Genomic DNA, 21,188 nt, shown 5'->3' on the forward strand with positions numbered 1-21,188 from the left:
CTTGTCACACTCGTTTATTTTGAAACTGTTTGACAACATTGCATTGTCAAATTTATCATGCCATTGCTCATGTGCTTGCTTTAATCTATATAAGGATTTAACAAGCTTGCAAACTTTCTTTTCTTGTCTAGGAGCAATAAACCTTTCGGGTTGTTCCATATATATTTCTTCATCTAACTCACCATTCAAAAATGCTGTCTTTACATCCATTTGATGTATCTCAGCTCAAATCCATGTATTGATGTTATTGCTATTAACATCTTTATGAAAGTTATTCTTGTAACTTGAGAGTAACACTAAACCATAACAGTTTATTTGTAACGGATATACATCCGTTACAAAAAATATTAGTAACGGTTATCTTGCGTTGACACAAATGCGTGACAAATATTAGTAACGGATATTAGTAATGCTTGGTATCCGTTAGAAAATTTACTAATGATTAAAAAGTGTTACTTAAATTAATTTTAGCAACGCATAAAAACCATTACAATTTATTAGTAACGGTTATTAATTTTGTGCATAATTTGTTTGCAACTGATAAAGTGTTGGTAATATTCCCTTTCTAACATTTGAAAACCGTTACTAATTTTCAATTGCATACGGTTTTGTATCCGTTACTAATGAATTTTCATTGTATAAAAAAATTGGTTTTTCTAGCCCTTTTATGTGGGGCCACCTATACTGTTGTATGTACTTGCACTTGCACTTTTTTTACTCCACAATATATCAACTGAATTCTTCAATTCATTTATAACTCTAGCAATTAAATTATTCCATTCATCCACACAACGAAACAAAATGGAAAATAACAAAAATGTTCTAAACGCGCACCCGCGCCAACCAAATAAAATAGTGAACTTTAATAATCAAATCAATCCATTCATCAATAGTAAAACGTAATAAAAAATCACAACAAAATGCTCTAGACTCGTGCGAATCAAGTACAACTTGTATTTTCACAAAATCTTGACACCCATACACTTGGGTTCCAAAAATTATAGTCATTAAAGAAAACATTGTATATATATTCATATCGTACAGGGTGGTAACTAGTGAAGAAAAACAACTTCTAACATAGCTCATGCCTGCGAACAAAGTCACACAAATATGTATTAGCTCATTATTTATAAATCACTCATCCAACGAGGTTTACAAAAAATCAAATAAAGTAGCCAATCATCTCTCGTTGGAAAGATAGCAAAGTACAATGAAAAAAAATAAACGGTAGGTAAAAAGAATAAGACTTATCACAAAGAATAGCTAACTTGAAGATGCTAACCAAGCCAAAGATCAAAACTCATATTGTTAACACAAAATACACAGTTATTCACATTCAAGAAACAAACATTTATTCCTGTACTATCTAATTCTTACAAAGTAACTCCAAACTTCTAAGTAGCTATGCCTAGGACTGATAATGTTTTACTAGTACCAATGACAAAGCTATTGAATTCCTAATTACCTAAGTAGGGGGTATGCATACTTTTTGACAAACCAACTAAACTATAAGTTAAGAAAATTGATAGCACAAACCAACTGCAAGTACAATGATTCAAAATATTACTTACCACTCTAGTAAAGAGGGTAGGTAAAGCCCTTAGCGTGCAAGGGGATAAGCTAGTTACAAGGACTAACCCAAAAAGTCGCTGACACGGTACAAATAAAGATGTAAGAAATATCAGTAAACAAACAAACACAGCGTAGTCTTAAGGATGAGATATGAAAACATATTTTAAGCGAAGAATTGGACCTAGTATAGATGAGAGAACTACTGCGCTTGAACCATTTCAACTAATTGGCATGTTGCCTTAAAGAATAGAAGAACCCTCCAAACCAATCCCAAAGATTTATATCCACTAACATAGCAAGAGATGCTTCTCCTTCTTGAATAGAAAGATTATAACCTAATTTAAAATTTTGAGGTTATGCATCCATATTCCATAGTAAAATAAGTCTAAGCACAACCACATTACCAAGTCAATGATTTTTGAGTGCATAAATTAAAAGGTAAGATAGCTGCCAAAATACTTTGGCCAACATATTATATGGCCATATGACTAACGTTTAGTATCCTAAATTTAGGTTGAAGTTAAACAATACTTAGCCAATACAAGGGGCATGCAGAGAAAACACACAAAAATATATACAAGGGGCATCACCAATCACAAGCACATAAGCACTTATAAACATATATGTGACCTTCAATTCAACAAGAAAAATCTCTTAAAAGAGAACCAACAATGAAGCTCACAAAGTAATTACTAAAGTCCACCATTTTCGAACCACCGAGAGATCAAAACAAGATCCGCAAGGGTGAAAATTAGAAAAATTTAAAAAATTTTAGCGAGATTGTAATTTAGATAAAACTATTTATATTATTAGAATATATCAAGAGCTCCCAAAGTATGTACTATAATTTAATTCATTCTATCACCAACGGATAACTAAAGTTCTATATTTCTCCATAGAGCCAAAAGCTGTATTTGTTTTCAAAAAGTATAGCAAATTTTGTTGTATATATGTAAAAAGCATGTCAAGTGCCTAGCACAAACATATGAAAGATTACTTGGAATAAAAGCACCACAATTCATATTAGGATATCAAGCAGAATATATCTTACCATGGTGCAAAGTCATCATAGTTCATATAACTCTCAATACTCTTAATTCTCACACCAACAGCAGCAGCAACACCCAGCAGCAGCAAGAAGTAGGTAGGCACACAGCAACAGCGGCAGGCAACAACACCCAACAACACTATCAACACCTAGCAGCAGCAACAACAAGCAGTAGGCAGGCACCCAGCAGCAGTGGCACTAGCAACACCCAGCAGCTGCAACAAGCAGTATGTAGGCAAGCAGCAGCAGCGGCAGGCATATAGAGCAGCAGCGGTAGGCAACAACACCCAGCACCAACAAGTAGTAGGCGGGCACACAGCAGCAACATCACCACAGTCACACTCACACTAGCATCGGCCTGCACACACACTCACCACACTAGCACCTGCACACACTCACACACTACCACCTACGTACACACACTCACATGCTACCACCTACACACATTCACATACACCACACTACTCCCACCAGCTAGCACACAGTCACACAACATGCCAACACCACCACCACACTATGAATGGTATCAGCAACACACTGACCATAAGTAGTTGAGCACCAAGACTGGTGTAGGGGATTTTTAGAGTATCCCCTGATCTTCCTCTGTGCCTTGTGATTCGGAACCTTTTTCTTGACAGAGAAGGGATGAGATGATTTAGAGTTTAGGGTTGAACCGTATAGCGGCTGCCTACGTATCTCCTTGTTTATTTAGAAGAATCAAACCCAATTTTGCATAGTTCATAAGAGTGAATTCCTATGGTTTATATAAGAAGAGCTTTGAGAGTCCTAGGGTTAGGGTTAACCTCACCGCTTGTGAGTTCCCTTCCATCTTTGGACTCTGCTTTCTTATTAGAAATCATTTACTTATGGAAGCCTGAATCTAGACCATATCTTATTAGAGGAAGGTTTCCTTGTTGATTATAATATCCCATCATATATGGGAAGATTATATCTAAGAGGTGACTCTTAAAGATATGTCTCTACGATTCCTTCCTTATCATCAAAGATCGCCCTATTCAATTTCCTTCTATTAAGGAACTGTCCATATCAGTTCCTAATGACTTGGAGAACTGTTATGCTTAGAGGTTGTTAGTCACGTGTTTGACACATGCTTACTAAACACTCATGATAAACACGAGATTACTTATTCATAGAACTGATCTGATGGGTCTCGTCTCATTCTAGTTATCTATAGTCCTGGGTCATTTCCCTCCCACATGTCATTTAGTTAGTGACGGGAAATCCCCCTTACAGATGCCCCCTCTAGTGCCATCTAGCACAAGGGCACCTGTAGCGACACTGCTTTTGGCACGAGAATTTTTTTCTTAAACAGTTGTCGGAAATACTTATGGGCTCAACAAATTAAGGCTTTTGAAAAGACGATTCGAACAGACACGCCGTTTCCCAAAAAAGGTAATGATGACAGTTCTATCCCGGAAAGACACAATGCTTAGGCTAATCATAACCGTCCATCTTCTGTATATAAAGGATCTGGTGAGAGAGCCCTCATTATCTCTTCCGCTATCTTTTCCCTGTATATTGAACCCCTTGATCTCCTATTAGGGTTTAACCAAAACTCCAAACTTTCTCTCTTTTCTGATCATGAATCCTAACTAGTCACTTATAAACTTTGGGGATCTTTCTTCCCTGAAACTGATCAGAGAGAAATTTCATATCCCTACTGATATTAGTCTTGAGTAGGGGAAATTGTCTGATGAGTTGGCCTACAAGGAAGTAGCGCTCATAACAATTGGTCAACTTAGGGCCAGACTCACCTTTCCCCTCTACCCACTATTGAGAGAATGTCTGATCCACTTCAATCTTGCTCTTGGTCAAGCAACACCCCTATTCTGCAGAATTGTCATGTACTCTGCCATACTGGCAAAGAAACATGGATTCGTTCTGAATCGTTAGGTGTTTGGGTATTTTTATGAGGTTCGCCATATTCGGGACCAAACTTACTACTACCTCATGACCAGAGACAAGAATTCTCTGATCATCTTTTTCGAAGGGAAGCAGAGTGACGAGGGTTGGGCTGATTACCACCTTCGAGTGTTGAGTGATACGTGTGACGTTCGTCCTCCAGATGCTGATGGTGAGCTAGTGGGGATTTCTGTTCCTAAAAAACACACTCATGCTCCGACCAGTAAGTCTATTTTCTCATGAATTTTACAATCATCATAAGAGTCTTTCGATTAAGTTTTTTTCTATTATTCCTTAGATGACTTTTCCCCTTGAAACCAATTAACTGCAACTGATGCTGCTACGGTGGACTTCATCAAGAGGATCCCCGAGGATCAAATGATGCCCTGGGTGATAGTTCCTGATACCACCCGTCTCTTTGAATATTTCAATATGTCTGCTGAAGAATTGCTGGCATTTTCCCCCGACTTTTCCCCTTTTCGGATAAATATTGTGAATTCTAGGCACACAGTACTTCCTCCTCCTGTAGATCAAGATGCTGGTCTTCTTCCTCCTCCAATTCAGGATGAATCCAATTTGATTACTAGAAGAAGAGGAAGCCGCAAAAAGAAGAGTTCTGTGACAACTTCTAATGATGCTGCAACATCAGATTCAGTTAAGGAGCCTGATGTTAATGATGATTGTATAATCACTAGTGGGAGCAGCCCTAAACTGCCGCATGAACTTCTGGTAGCTAGCAATTTTAAGAGGGAAGTATGCGCGTCCAACCGCTCGAAGTTAAAGAGAACTGATTTTGCTCTTGCTCCTGGTGTTACACCCTCAAGTAAGAGAACCAAATTTCGACTTCTATATGTGGATGAAGAGATATCTTTTAAGGCTCCTGTGAATGTTCCAAGTAAGTTTTCTAAAAATGTTACTACACTACTACCAGTTCCAGACCCTCTCCTAGGTTCTGAATAGGCTGGTGACCATGTACCATTAACTGTTAATCCTTCCCTCCCCGATGACCGAAAAGGGAAATGCGTAATTAAGATAGCCGCTGCAACTGTTGCTCTATTTCCTCCTCGAGTCGATCGGAGGAGGAGGGCAGATGATATGCCCTTCTCGCCAAAATCCCCAGACTCTCCTGAAAGGGAGATGATCATGGAGATGAGGCTTTGGGGCCGACCTGATGAGCTTCATGTTACCAATAAGCACTCTGTTAATGATTTTGACATCGCGCTTGGAGTTCTGAAAGCTGTGTGACTTCCTGTTGATAGAGCTGAGGCTGCTTCTTGGAACAAAATTCTCTAGACAAGGCCCAAAAGGGAGCTACCGAGGCTGTTTCTTGAAAAGTGAAATTCTTGGAATTGCACTCCCAATTCACCACCCTGCAACCAAAGCATGACCAGGTCCAGGGGGGGCTTCACCGTAGGAATACCGAGATGAGAACCCTTGGCCAAGCCATTACTCATGCAAATAAAGTCATGACAGGCTATGAAAGGGCTCTCAAAGAGAAGCATCTATGTTCTGAAAAGAAGGTTGGTGATCTATTGGCAGAGACCTCTGAGTTTTATTCTGAGGTGGTGCAGGAGGTAAAGAAGAGGTCAGCTGAGAATGCTACTTGTTTTGCTCTGAGAGTACTTGATGTTTCTGAAGACTCCTACAATGCAGCCAGACAAGTTAAGTTTAAAGAGGCAATTGAGGATACTGGGTATGTTTCTCCGGTGGATGATCAGGGTGGGTGACCAACCCTTTCCTCTTATCTCCTGACCTGAATACTAGTATCTCAGCGATTCAAAATGAACTTATGCCCGATGCCTCCCCATCTTTTGAAGAAGACACTGATGATGACATGCTTCCTATTTAACTTCCTTTTTTACTTGTGTCCATTTCAGGTGAATGTTATGTTCAGCCTTCAACCATCCCAGCCAATCCAACCACACAGTCAGTTCCTGTGAGTGGTCCAGGAGTTCTTGATCTTGGTGCAGCAGCAAGTACTGATGCTGAACCGAAGTTCGATTCTACCCTTGCTCAACAGGCTAAGTAAATACTTAGCTATTCAGTTCATGATTTAGAAAACATTTATTTTGAAACAATTTTTCTATGGGTCTTTAATATGGAGCTATGTTGCTCATATACTATTTACTTACTGAGCTCTGTAGCTCTTCTAGTTTATGGATGCATTTAAAACATTCTATGTTATATAACATATAATGACATGAACTACTATGCATATTCTACCCCTGATGCCCCCAAAGTTCATTTGGAACAACAATAGGTGACCCTAATAGGCTAAACAGGTTAAAATGAGGCATAACCAGAATCTAATCAGGATATCATGGGAGCCGTCTAAGTTTAACCGTAACTGAAAGTTTGATCGTAATAGAGAAACAACGTCACAGAGGAGCCATGTGTATATGCAAAAGTAACTGGGTGCCTTGAGCACAACATTGTGTTTAATAACGATAGGTCCTGTCTATTTAAAAAATAAATAGGTTATCTCCAGAAAAACAGTGGGGGAGTCTTCCTCAGCGCAATCATACCGATATAATTCCAGGCCAATGATTATGTGCTTGGATCTAGATCCAACCCAGATCTTCCCAGCAACCCTCATTAGTGATGTTATGAGAGTGCAAGGAATTGGCATACAGTTCGGGCTCCCAAGAACACTATCTCTGGTTCCAAGTCAAGCTAGCATACAGTTTACTGAACAATTAGTGTGGTTAGATTCCCTAAAGGCTTAACCCATCGAGAATAATCTCAGTCATAAAGAACTAGCGTACAGTTCAAGCTGCATGAGGATGAGAAAGGAACTAGCGTACAATTCGGCTTCCCCAAACTCAGTATCTCTGTATCTAAAGCAAATTGACATACAATATTTTTGAACATATAGTGATAAGATAATTCTCTAAAGGCTTAGTCCATTGTGGATAATAAATAAAGAGTTGATGCAAAGAATAAATTTGATTACAACGTGAGGAACTTTATTGATAACTGGAGAGAATAAACAATGCATAAAGAAGCATGAAATAACAATTTACTGATAGTACTTGCGAAGGTGCTTTGTGTTCCATGGTTTGACAAAACATCCTCTTTAACAGTATGTTAGTAAAAACCAGTTTGGCCAACCTTGTCGATGATGTATTATCCTTCCCAGTTGGGCCCAAGCTTGCCATTATGCTCTGGGATCGCACGCGGAACTTGATCGCCAGATTTGAAAGCTCAAATTTAGACTCTCTTGTCGTATGATATTTTCAGAATCTACTGGTTGGTAGCCAAGTGCAATGCGCCACCTTCCTGCTTTTCACCCAGGAGATCCATTTCTCTGCATAACAATTCCTCATTGTCCAGGGTGTGCACAACGTCCGACTTTTGAGTGGGAGCTATCAGTTTGGGAGGTATGACAACTTCAGTTCTGTAGGTCAATGAAAATGGGGACTCACCAGTCGATCGTCTGGGTGTAGTTCGGTATGCCCATAGGACTTTAGGTAGTTCCTCAATCCATAAACCCTTTCCATCTTCTAGTTTGCGCTTCATGTTATCTAAAATAACCCTATTGGAGGCCTCAGCCTGGCCATTGCCTTGTTGATACCTTAGAGTTGAGAAAAGATGAGTGATGTGTAACTCTTCACAGAGTTCAGCAACCAACCCGTCAGTGAACTGTTGCCCATTATCTGAGATGATGACTTTGGGTATGCCAAACGTATAGAGAATGTTGTTCCAAATGAACTTTTTGATGTCCTGTTCTCGAATGAAGACAAGGGGAACTGCTTCTATCCACTTGGTGAAGTAATCCGTCATGACTAGTAAGAATCTGACATTACTGGCAGCGGGTGGCAAGGGTCCCACAATGTTAGTTCCCCACTATGCAAATGACCATGGGCTAGCCAATGGGTTCAGCTCTGTCGCTGCAGCATGGCTTAACGGAACATGTCGCTAACACTTTTCACATTTACTGGCAAAAACTTATGCATCTTTTTGCACGTAAGGCCAAAAATACCCTTGCCTTAGGATCTTGAGAGCGAGTGTTCTGCCCCCAGCGTGGTTGCCACAAATTCCTTTGCGAATCTCTAGCATGACCTGTTCAGCGAGATCTGGGGAGAGACATCGGAGATGAGGTCCCAAGAAGAACTTCTTGTAAAGATCATCTCCAATGAGGGTGAATCTTGGTACCTTTGCAAGCCGACACCTTACTGTGTTCTTATCCTCTGGGAGTGTCTCGTCCTTGAGGTAAAACTTGTATGTATCAATCCAATTTGGTGTGATGGATGGAATAACACAAACTATTGTAACAGTGGGTGCTTGGATGCTAGGTTTGTCTTGGAGCTCTATAGGGATGGAGAGAGACTCACTGTTGCCCAATATTGAGGCAACATATGCCAAAGCATCTGTGTGTCGATTTTCTGATCGAGGCAGGTGATAAAACTGAATATTCTTAAACTTGCTATGTACACCCCTTACCAGTTCCAGGTATTTATCCATTCGTTCATCCCTGGCCTCGTAACCTCCATCAACTTGAAACACAACCAGCTGTAAGTCACTAAAAACTGTGAGGTATGTTAAACCCATGTCGAGAGCCATTGTGAGGCCAACAAGTGTTGCCTTATACTCTGCTTCATTGTTAGAGGCATTCCAACTTAACCATATAGATTTCTCCAGTCGCATGTTGTCGGGAGTAACTAACACAGCTCCAACTCCTGTGCCTCTATTATTTGAAGATCCATCCACAAACATTCGCAATCTGGAGCGCGGCTCCCAATGATCTAGATGGGTATTTGGGGATTTAGGTAGGATGCTATCATTTGAACTGGGGATTGTTAAGTCATACCCAGTGTAGGTCATTGGGAAATCTCCCAAGAATTCTGCTAGTGCCTGACCTTTCTCTGAGATTCATGGGACGTAGATAGTATCATACTCTGACAGTTGCACGGACCATTTAACTAACCTTCCTGACCTGTTCGGCCTTTCCAGAACAGATCGTAACTGGTATTCTGTGATTACTCTGATAGTGTGGGACTAGAAGTATGGTCGTAATTTCTTTACCGCAAAAACAAGGGCTAAAGCGACTCTTTGGAGTTTAGGATACCTTGTTTCTGCTTGTAGGAGTGTTCGACTTAAGAAATAGACAGATTTTTCAACCTTCTTTTCATCCACACATATTAGTATAGAATTGATACCGTAGTCAAATGAAGAAAGATAAAGTCCCAAAACTTCTCCCTCAACTAGTTCGGAAAAGATTGGTGGTGCCCCCAGGTACGTTTTGAGTTGATCGAATGTTTTTTGGCATTCTTTCGTCCATGCAAATGAGGTATTTTTTCGCAATAATTGAAATAGAGGTTTACACTTATCTGAACTCTTGGAGATGAACCTGTTCAGAGCTGCTAACCTGCTTGTAAATTTTTGAACCTATTTCATGTTTTTAGGTGAAGGCATTTCTATGAGCGCCCAGATCTGATTAGGGTTTGCCTCGATTCCTTGCTTAGTAACCAGATACCCTAAAAACTTCCCTGATGAGACACCGAAAGCACATTTTATCGGGTTGAGTTTCATGTGATACTCTCGGAGAATGTCAAATGCACGTTTCAGGTAAGAGAGATGATCTTCACGTCTTAGGCTTTTGATCAAGAGATCATCTACATACACCTCCACAATGTCGCCTATCAATCCTTCAAACTTTCATTTACCAAACGTTGGTATGTGGCTCCCGTATTTTTTAGTCCGAATGACATGACCTGATAACAGTACAGGCCATCCTCGGTTGTGAAACTAACATGCTTGTAGTCTTCCTCATGCAATGGGATCTGGTTGTAGCCAGACGACCCATCTGTGAAAGATAACAATTCATGTCTAGCTGTCGCATCCACCAATTTATCAATCCATGGTAGAGGGTAACTATCTTTGGGACATGCGCAGTTCAGATCTGTGAAGTCGATACAGATTCTCCATGACCCATTCTTCTTATGTACTGGGACAATATTAGAAATCCAGGTGGGAAAATTGATTTCCCTGACAAAATTAGCTGCCTTTAGCTTTTCAACTTCGGCTTTTACTGCTTTAGATCTGTCAACACCTATTTTTCTCGGTTTCTATTTGACTACTACTGCATCATTGCACACATTGAGCCGGTGGCATGCCACATGGGGGTCAATTTCTAGCATTTCATCGAATGTCCAAGCAAACACGTCTTTGTGCTCTCGGAGGAACTGTATTAGAGCCTAGTGCTCTTCAAAACTCAATAAGGTGCTGTGAAAATGGTTTTAGGTGAGTTTCCTCCCAAAATTTCCACTTCCTCTAACGGCTCCAGTGAGGGGGGATCCTCCCTCTCTTTTGGGACTAGGTCCAGGAGAGGGAAATCCAATTGTAATTGCTATTTGGCGGGTTGCCCCACCTCTATTGGTTCAAAAGGGAGTGGGGACTGCTTTGTCGCTAGAGCGTAGCATGTTTTGGCAACCACCTGATCTCCTCTGATTGTCTCCATTTTTCTATTATGTGGGAATTTTAGACATTGGTGATAGGTGCTGGGAACAGTCGCAGAGTCTGTGCAGCCAGGTCCTGCCCAAGATCATATGATAGGTTGTGTTAGCTTTTACCACTACAAAATTTATAATGAGGGTTGCCAGACCAATAGCTATGGATAGTTGGACCTCCCCAACTGTTAGAGCTTTGTCTTTGCTGAATCTATACATGTTGGAGTTGGTGGCGACCATCTCAGAGTCAGGAATCTGCAGTTTTTTGAATGCGTCATAGTATAACACATTTGCTGAACTTCTTGGATAAACCAATATGCGATGCAAATCGTAATCTCTAAAAGAAAGTGTAAGAACCAGTGCATCCTCATGTGGACTCTGGATACTGAGACAATCGACCTCAGTGAAAAGGATGAGTGGATCTGTGGGGTAACGTGTCGACTTGAGCACAAGCCGTAGTCAATTCACTGTTCATGATTCTCATTTGCTTGGCAAAGCACATTTGGTATCGCGTACCCTTTCTGTGGCCTGCCCACTCCGCTTGTTTGTCTTTCCTGAAATCATGTTTATCTGGACCCGGCCATTGAAAGGTGGCCAAGACAGGGGATCTTGAACCGACGTCTTTGATCTCTTCAGGGTTGTATTGTGTTCTTTTTCGTGTCTTACAAACTGCTTCAAATACTCTCTTTCAATCAGGTTTTGTAGTTCATTCTTCAGGGTCCTACAGCCGCTAGTATTGTGACCTTTACTCTTGTGGAACTTGCAATAGGTCTTCTGGTCTCTGGTACCCAGGGAGCCTGGCTTGAGTGGAGTAGGCCATTTGTGGTAGCTTTGGTTCTTGATCTAGTCCAGGACCTCGTCTAGCATTTTGTTCAGAGGGGCAAAGTTTCTGTCTATCGAGGGAAGAGCTTCTTCAGCTCCTTCCATTTGTGGCTTCTTTTGTGGTTTTCCATCTCCATTGCTGGCTACATTTTGGTATTACCCTCTGGGCATTCGTCCCTTTGATGGGGACTCAGCCCTTTGGCGAGCACGATGACGGTCTCTCTTTGGCTTTTGAGGTGAAGAGTTACCGTTCCCCTCTTGAGGGACCACAGGGGTTGTCCGATTAGTCTTTTTTGCTTCCTGATGTCTGTTTAGGACATCCTCCTCCCACCCTGCATGATTTTCAACCTTGTCTAGGAGTTCCTCCAAATCACGGGGTGGTTTCTTAGAGAGGGACCCTAATAAGGCATTGTTTTCATCCAAACCTTGTTTGAAAGCTATTATAGCAGTCTGTTCATCACATGACTCTATCTGGATTGAAATTTCCATAAACCGTTGCATGTAGGACCTCAATGCTTCTCCATCCTTTTTCTTGATGTTGAATAGTGCATCGATCAGTTTTGGTTGGTGTTTGTTGCACGAGTACCTGTCTATGAAGGTCCTAAACAGTTCTTCTGAGGACATGACTTGCTGCTCAGGTAACCTGTGGTACCACTAGAGCGTGGATCCAGACAGGGAAGCTTTAAACTCTTAACACATGATGTGGCCATACCTTTCATATTATCCCATGGTGGCATGATATATGAATATGTAATCCACTAGATCTGACTTGCCACTGAAGATACTGAACTTCGGTTGTCTGTAACCGCGGGGATAGGGCTTTCTCATTACTCATGATGCAAAAGGAGATCTGCTTGCTCTCATTATAGCAGATTAAACAAGGGAGTCTTGCATTTTTCCTCCTTTACCGGTCATCCAATGCATCTGACGGATCAGGTCATTTTTCTCAGTCTCCCATCGCTTTCTTTGGTAGTAAGTCTCTTATTGTAGATTCTTTTTCGGTGTCGGGGTTGACATCACGATCTTGGTCAGTTGACTCTGATTCTGATGTCGTTTCCGAGTTCTTATCCGAATTACTGTACTATGATTCTAATGGTTTGCGCCGAACTTGATCCCCACTCCTTAGTTTCCTAGCTCGATTGCCCTCTGGAAGGCCGTCACCATTGAGATCAATGAGCGGCTCTTTCCCTGTGTCAGATTGATACAAATGCCTCAGCAGTTGTACCTCTCGCTCAAGGTTGCTTCTTTGCTGTTTTAGAGCTTGTACCGCCTGGCTTGCTCCTTCCCTGTTCTCACCATTTTGGCGTTCTCCTTGAGCGTCATTTCCAGGGCCTACAATGGGAGAAAATAGCCCGTCGGTGCTAGTTACCTGTCCTTGAAGGGGATTATTCACATCATGGTGATCGACATTCTCCCCCCTTTCAGGCATCTTGTGCTCTTCTTCTCAAATAGTTATGCTGCGGGTGGTAGCGTCACCCTTTGTTTTCTTTGCTCTTGCCATCACAATGGTAAGAGTTTTTAAACTAAATTAATCATTTAAAATGAATGTTTACCTGCTTTTGTCCCCACAAACGACGCCAAAAGATGTAGGGGATTTTCTGAGTATCCCCTGATCTTCCTCTGTGCCTTGCGATTTGGAACCTTTTTCTTGACAGAGAAGGGATGAGATGATTTAGAGTTCAGGGTTGAACCACCTGGCGGCTGTCTACATATCTCCTTGTTTATTTAGAAGAATCAAACCCTATTTTACATAGTTCCTAAAAGCGAATTCCTGTGGTTTATATAAGAAGAGCTTTGAGAGGCTAGAGTTAGGGTTAACCTCACCGCTTGTGAGTTCCTTTCCATCTTTGGACTCTGCCTTCCTATTAGGAATCCTCTCCTTATGGAAGCCTGAATCTAGACCATATCTTATTAGAGGTAGGTTTCCTTGTTGATCATAATATCCCATCGTATATGAGAAGATTATATCTAAGAGGTAACTCTTAAAGATATGTCATTACGATTCCTTCCTTATTATCAAAGATCGCTCTCTTCAGTTTTCTTATGTTCAGGAATTGTTCATATAATTTCCTAACGTCTTGGAGAACTGTTATGCTTAGAGGCAGTTAGTCACGTGTTTGGCACATGCTTACTAAACACTCGTGATAAACACAAGATTACTTATTCATAAAACTGATCCAATGGCTCTCGTCTCATTCTAGACATCTATAGTCCTGGGTCATTTCCCTCCCACGTGTCATTTAGTTACTGATAGGAAATTCCCCTACAACTGGTGTGGCTATAAACACACATGTAATCTTACAAAAGTGTTTTTATTAACTAGAAACCTTGCTTTCCATGCAGACAATGTGATTTAGATCATAAAAGCATCACAATCAATGTTTAAACACCACAGAAATGTCAGATGTTCTCAAGTAACTTGAAGCTAAAGTACAATTAAAATTTTAACAAACGAAAAGTCAACATCTAAGTCTAGCAGACCAAACGATAGACATAACTGAATGCAATATTTATGGGAAACGACAACAAATACGTAATCATGTACCAGTCAATAATGGTTCATATGCAGAATTCTAAAGAAAATGTCCCAAAGCGAATCATAGTTCTTCATCCAGTTTTCACGAAAGCCACATCTTATACTAGTACTAGCACCTGCATACGTTTTCACCTCCTTAAACCATGCCTCTTTCAGTTACCCAACTAGAACAATTAAACAAGCCTAGTGTAAATTCAGTGTGAGCGTGATTAAACCATCTCATTTTTCCTCATTGCTCAATAATGGATTCACAATTAAAGGATAAAAATCCATATTGTGCATATAATCAAAGGATCATTAAAAGAAACTAAACTATAAATAGTTCAAGGTTAAGCAAACTACCTTCGGCAGCATCCGTCTCCTTCTCAACCTTTGCCTACATTTCACAAAGAGCTCCCGCTTCTTCTTCAATCCCTTCCAATATTTTCTTCATCTCCTCCAAATTCTACACATACCCAACAATGTCAAGTAAAAAAGACATCTTTATATATATATACCCAGTCCATGAGGTAAAGAAAGATTAGTGACAAGAATTAGACGCACTTACAAAATGTGTCCTGAACCTGAAGGAAGGACATGGTGCAATTACTAAAGTCCCTTTTTATATTTTAGTTCTTACTAAAGCTTGAAACCTGAAATTCTAAGATCGAATAAAAACTGAACAAGTAAAAATTGTAGAAAAATAAATGGTTTACAATTAAAGGTTGTTATATCTATCCACTATGGAAGATTTAGATCATAATGAACAATGTGAAAGTAAACGTCCATCCAATTTTTAGAACTACTAGTGTAGTGGGCATCTTTCTTTCAAATCATCACCTAATTATTTTTTATGAAAAACAAGGGAGTACAAGAATACAACGAAGTATGAAAACTCATTCACATATTTATACTGAACTTCGACATGTTATACTACCTAAACCAAGTCCTAAACAACTATTCGGAGAGATCATACTAATGCAATATGTTTTTGATTCACAACACCACCACATTTAGGATCACTGAAATTATTTGTTATTAAAAAAACAAAAAATTTGGTTCTTCCAAGTTCATAAGCAGATCTATCCTACTAAATTTGCATTTCAGAAGTAGGATACCAAGTCTAGCGTGTTATCCTTTTGATTTTATCCAAGAAGTTTCTAAGAGTAAAGTTAGTGTCACAAAGATAGTGTTTCGATCCTCTACGTTGGAACCAGGAGGAAGTAGTGACCTCAATTCCTGAAAGCTTTCGTTAAGCTTCTCCCCTCGCTTGTGCTCTGAAAATTTATGGTGCAATTGAGAGCTTGACTAATGAGGGATTCCCTGTGCTAATTCTTGTCTCCCCTTTTCCAACACATGACTGAGTTTTTTTTTATCCCCCCTCTACGAAAGAATAACCCACCAATAGTTAAAGCCTTTCCATATTCTTCAACAATCCAAAACCGACCCATTGACCCATACATGTCAGAAACAAGGCCCAATACCCAAACTGAACACTCACCAAGTCTACACCTTTTACAAAATAACTTAAAAGAGTTGGAAAAAAAAGGTGAGGTGTTAACATTTCTCCATCCCTTTCATTGAGCTATTAGTATTAGAATGTTGTCACACAAGAAACAAGTCCTTTCTCATAGCGAACAAACTAGAAGTTCACCAATTTACAAGTAAAAGAGAGAAAGAGGATAAATATCAAAGATTGTCTCTCTTTCAAAGTCTCGTCAACATGCCCACTGTCTACATCTTCATCACTTGCTAAACATGAAAATGGTGATAAGGCACAAGAAGCAGCAACAAGGCAAGTTCAACAAACAAAAAAATTCTAAAATTCTTAAGGCTAAGGTTTACTATTTAGAAGTCTTTCGAGTGATAACATGCTTCCCTAAGCAAATTGGATAGTCAAATACATGAGGTTGCCAAATAAAATAATGCAATAAAGAAAAAGAAAAAAAACTAGAGAATGCACCTAACATGGTATCTTACATGATGATCCTAAGTTTATGTGAATGGTGAGATTCCATTTGACTCTTACCAACAACACGGGAATGACAAAGGTGTAAACCAAAAGACCACTTTATACCATTCATTTTTTTCCGTTATTCTATCACCGTTAAAAGTGAACACTTCTCAAATTGAAGTTGCTATAAAAGACATAAATGAAATAAACTTCATACAAAACTCATAATGCCATACAAAGCAAAGCAAATCAAGCAATTTTCTTGAACACAATTAAATCCGCAAAACTCATCACTGAACCCAACATGATGAATTATAGTAGAATATTTACAACAATTTATCTAGTCTAGAATATCCAACATGCAGCACACATTGATTAACACTAGAAAATTTTGAATAACTCATGACATTCATCTAATTCTAAAAAGTCATATCATGTCACAAAAATTAAATAGATCAAACACAAATTTAAATTTGTTTTCAAATCAAACAACTAATAACCATAAAAGATACTTCTTTGATCTGATAATTCGAAGTGTAACCAACCCCACAAGCTAAAAACCCATTTTCAATAAATTGGTATATAAAGCTGTTACCTTGAGCAAATTGAACTCTTTTGAGAATCAAAAATCTTATGGATCTATTCAAAGCCTTTGCGATTTCTATCGAACTAGATTTGAATAGACAATATTCTATCACCATTCAAGCCTAATTCAATCAAATCTCACAATCTCCAATAGGAAAACATGAAACCTGTACCAAACATATGAGAAGAGAAAGAACAAAAGGAGGGAGAGAGGACGACTAACCAAAATCAAAACCCTAGCAGCAGTAGCGGCGACAGCGCAACAACTTGTTTCTATTTTTCTTTTTGAGGGCAACATGTTATGTTTCTCCAGTTAGATTAGAATTAAGATGTGCACGAGAACTAAAAAAACTCCCGCTTAAGTTTTCACTTTTTATTCCAGTGTCATTTTTATTTTGATTTTTAACTTTGTCACACATTACTAAGCGTTACTAAATATCCAATAAATCTTACAAAATAATTCAAGTATTTGGATAGATACTTACTAATGGTTAGAAACATTTCTAACAGATAAAAAGTGTGACAAATTACCTAACGGATCAATATGTGTTACAAATAAGAAATCCCAAATGTTGCAAAATCACCCAAATGGTGTAGTGTAAGTATCAAAATAATTCAATCCTTCCTTTTGTCTAAAGCCTTTGACCACAAATCTAGTTTTATACTTGTCGATTGATCCATCAGTCTTAAATTTCTTTGTGAATATCCACTTATATCCCAAAGTCTTGAAACCTGGTGGTAAATCCACCAATTCCCATGTATGATTTTGCATTATGGATTCAATCTCGCTATTTATTGCTTATTTCCAATAAGTAGCTTCTGGAAATGGCATTGCCTCCTTGAATGTTTAAGGATTATTTTCCAACAATATGTTAGAAAATCAGGTCCAAAAGATGTTGACATCCTTGACCTTTTGCTACGTCTAGGTGCCTCCTCAATTTCGCTTTGTGTAGGATGGTTACTAGTTGTAGTATCTAAAGTTCTCTTTGTTGAACTTGGCTCTATATACATGTTATATAGAAACGTATTTTCAAAGAATGAATCATTTTTTGACTTAATAATTGTATTAACATGTATATCTCAAATCTTTGATTTATGAACCAAAAAACGATATGCACTACTATTATTTGCATATCCAATGAATACACAATCAATAGTCTTGGGTCCTATCTTTACCTTCTTAGGTTTTGGGACTTCCACTTTTGCAAGACACCCCCACACTTTCAAGAATTCGTAGGAAGTCTGATGACCTTTTCACAATTCGTATGGTGTTTTAAGTGTCTTCTTATTAAGAATCTTGTTGAGAATGTAATTGGCGGAAAGCAAAGCTTCCCCCACAAATTATGGGGTAAACTAGAACTTAACAGCATAACATTCTTCATTTCTTTTAGAGTTTGGTTTTTGCGCTCAGCAATACCATTTGATTAAGGTGAATAAGGAGCCATAGTTTGATGAATGATTCCATGTTCTGAACATAAACCTTCAAAAGGTGATTCATATTCACCATCTCTTTCGCTTTTTATAGCCTTAATTTTTTTGCTTAGTTGATTTTCAACTTCATTTTTATAGTGTTTGAACACTTCAATTGCTTCATATTTACTTCTCAACAAGTAAACATAACAATATCTTGTGTTATCGTCAATAAAAGTAATGAAATACTTTTTACCACCTCTAGCTTGCACGTACTTAAGATCATATATATCTGTGTATATTAAGTCTAGAGGTTCAGTACTCCTTTTAATGAAATGAATGGATGATCTAGTCAAGTTAGATTCTACACAAGTTTTATATTTATGGTGTGGGTCTATTTTTATCTTTGGTATATAGTCCAAATTAATTAATCTACACAAAGTATCATAATTAGCATGTCCTAATCTACCATGCCATACATGAGAAGACTCAATTAAGTAAACAGAAGATTCAACTTTATAGGCGCTCTTTGGCGCAATAGTAAAACAAAACATCTTAAAGAGCGCATCACTTAGATAGCTATAACACCCCGTGTTTTATTTTTTTATTTTCCTAATAATAATAATAATAATAATAGATAAAACAGATATAGGATATCCAGCAGTTACGGATAAAAGCCCGTAGGTAAATAGATAACTGTTGTCCTTGTTTTTCGGTGAGTTTTCTCACGTAGAGTTTTTAGGGAAAAACATAGCGAGAGTTTTATACAGAAAAATGGGAGTTTTACTGAAGGAAGGACAGAAAGTTTTTCCTGGTAGCTGGTTGATAGTCGGAGCGCGCTAAAGGTGAGTAGATAGTTTTCTATTTCACGAAATATGTTAATTATTCTGGTATTAATATTAGGCCCTGTCATCATGGTAAAAAATTGTCGTTATTAAAACTGATTAAAATCTGTTGAAAACTCCGAAAAATTGAGATTGAACTGTTGGGACTGAGGTCATTAATGGCGGCGAGCCAAAACAAACCGTTGGTCTGTTTACGGGTTGGAACTGTTGTAGATTATTCAACACTGTTTATATATTAAATTTCGTTGGTTGATGTCGGGTATTGAAGATGGGTCGGATGCTGTTGAAGCTTCGACAAGCGTTAATGGCAGCACACCCCAGTATCGTTTTTGGTATTTTTGTTGATTGTTTGTTAAATTTTGATTTGGGTCATGTGTGGTGCTGTTGGGAGTTTGGAGAAGGCAGTTAAGGGAGGCGCGAGCCCCTAATCCTCCTCCTCTGTAGATTTGTATTACTGTGATACTGAGGGTGGATGTTTATGTGATTTTGTTATGGTGAACTGTTTTGTTGGTGTTATGGGTTGGTTAATTTAGGTGTGGGGGTAGTTTGGAGGCTTGAGTGTTGATGGAGAGCTTAAAGTAGCCATTAATGGCGGTCGCGTTTTTTTCCAGATCCAGTTTTGGGTTGACGATTTTAAATTCAAGAATGGAGTTTTAGCTTTTATTAAAGAGGTTGGGTTTTTCTCTAGGAGTCCAACCGCATGGTTGAAATGGGTGGGCGATTAGAGCTTGGTGGTGGCCGGTTTTGGTACTGGCTGCTGGAGGAAGGAGATGACCGAACTGGGCTTGGGCCTGGGTCGGTTTCTCTTGAGGCTTGGGCTTGAGGCTTGGGCCTTAGCTTGTTTAGTTGTTGGGCCCGTTTTGTTTTAAATTTGTGGACCAGTTCAATTTAAAGTTTTTGGGCCAAATCCAATTATGTTTTGGGCCAGTTCAGTATAAGTTTTTGGGCCAATTTCTGATATTGCTTGGGGCCAGTCCATAGGACTTAAAATATATCTAATTGGGTCTTTAAATGTTTAGACTTCCGGGTTCTAAGGTTTGGGCTTGGCCAGTTGGGTCCGAACCATTACCTTGGTCATGAGCCCATGAGCCATGCACCATTGACCTTAGCCATGAACCATGGTTATGACCCTGAACCTGTCGAACATGGAAACGACAAGTTGACTTTGACAATGATGTGTTGACTTTGACCGTTGACTATGAAATGTTGACTTTTCCAGTTTTTCACACATTTGATTATATGGACAAATATAGTAAGAAAATATTGTCTAAATTGTATAACTTGGTTGGTCATTATCTAATAAAGATTTGACGTTGATATGGCGTATTTTAGACACGTGACAAGATTTATATTTTTTTTAGAGATATAGTCATAAAGACTTTTGACTTGGCTATGATTAGGTCTACGGCTATTAGCATGCTTGGCTTTAGGCTAAGACATTTCTATATATACGTGTGTATGTGTATTAACTGCTATGTGATATTTCAGTTTTTGTGATATGCAACGTTATGACACTTATACATCCATGAAATTAATAACGCGTAAATTAAAATATACATGAAACAAGATACTCCTACGTTCTCTGAAATAATATATACAATAAGGTTCAATAATGCGTAAACAATTTACCGCAACCTTTTAGAACTCTCCACGCCTAAAGTTTTGGATTTGAGTTTTATGACTGATGATGTCATATGTTAGGTGGGCATTTATTGAATGTGCCATAAATGGCCCGTTAGCGTTATATAGGGGTATTCATTGAATGTGTCATGAATGACCAGATTGTTTGGACTGCCCTAGAGAGGAACTAAGGTATTCGCCTTGCGGGTTAGTGGTATTAATTTGATTATGTGAGTGTTTGGGTTTTCTTTTGAATGCCTAATATAATATTTACAAAGGTTATATAGAAGTTCTAACTTTCTTTTGCAGGAGGGTAGGACTTAATAATATTTTGTCTTGAGGGACTTGATCCTACCCTTATATAGCAGTGGATATCGATAAGTTTTAATTAAATGATTTAGATATTAAAACGAGTTATTTGTATGAGTTAATATAATGGAAGTCT

At 38.8% G+C, this 21,188-nt stretch overlaps 1 long non-coding RNA gene across 3 annotated transcripts; it reads right to left on the bottom strand.

The window, feature by feature from the left end:
- Positions 1 to 848: 848 nt before the first annotated feature.
- Positions 849 to 15,724, bottom strand: LOC147492629 (uncharacterized). Of its 3 annotated transcripts, XR_015199133.1 has the most exons (4): positions 15,561 to 15,701; positions 14,693 to 14,795; positions 2,624 to 2,978; positions 849 to 1,088 (listed from the first exon to the last, which is right to left on the bottom strand). It is a non-coding gene; the product is annotated as an uncharacterized LOC147492629 (long non-coding RNA). The 3 variants fall into 3 exon arrangements; XR_015199135.1 differs by lacking the exons at positions 849 to 1,088; positions 2,624 to 2,978 and adding an exon at positions 14,173 to 14,466 and having other exon boundaries at positions 15,561 to 15,724; XR_015199134.1 differs by lacking the exons at positions 849 to 1,088; positions 2,624 to 2,978 and adding an exon at positions 14,173 to 14,514.
- Positions 15,725 to 21,188: the final 5,464 nt, after the last annotated feature.

Source organism: Coptis chinensis, chromosome 6, assembly GCF_015680905.1.
Source record: "Coptis chinensis isolate HL-2020 chromosome 6, ASM1568090v1, whole genome shotgun sequence".
Classification (NCBI taxonomy): Eukaryota; Viridiplantae; Streptophyta; class Magnoliopsida; order Ranunculales; family Ranunculaceae; genus Coptis; species Coptis chinensis.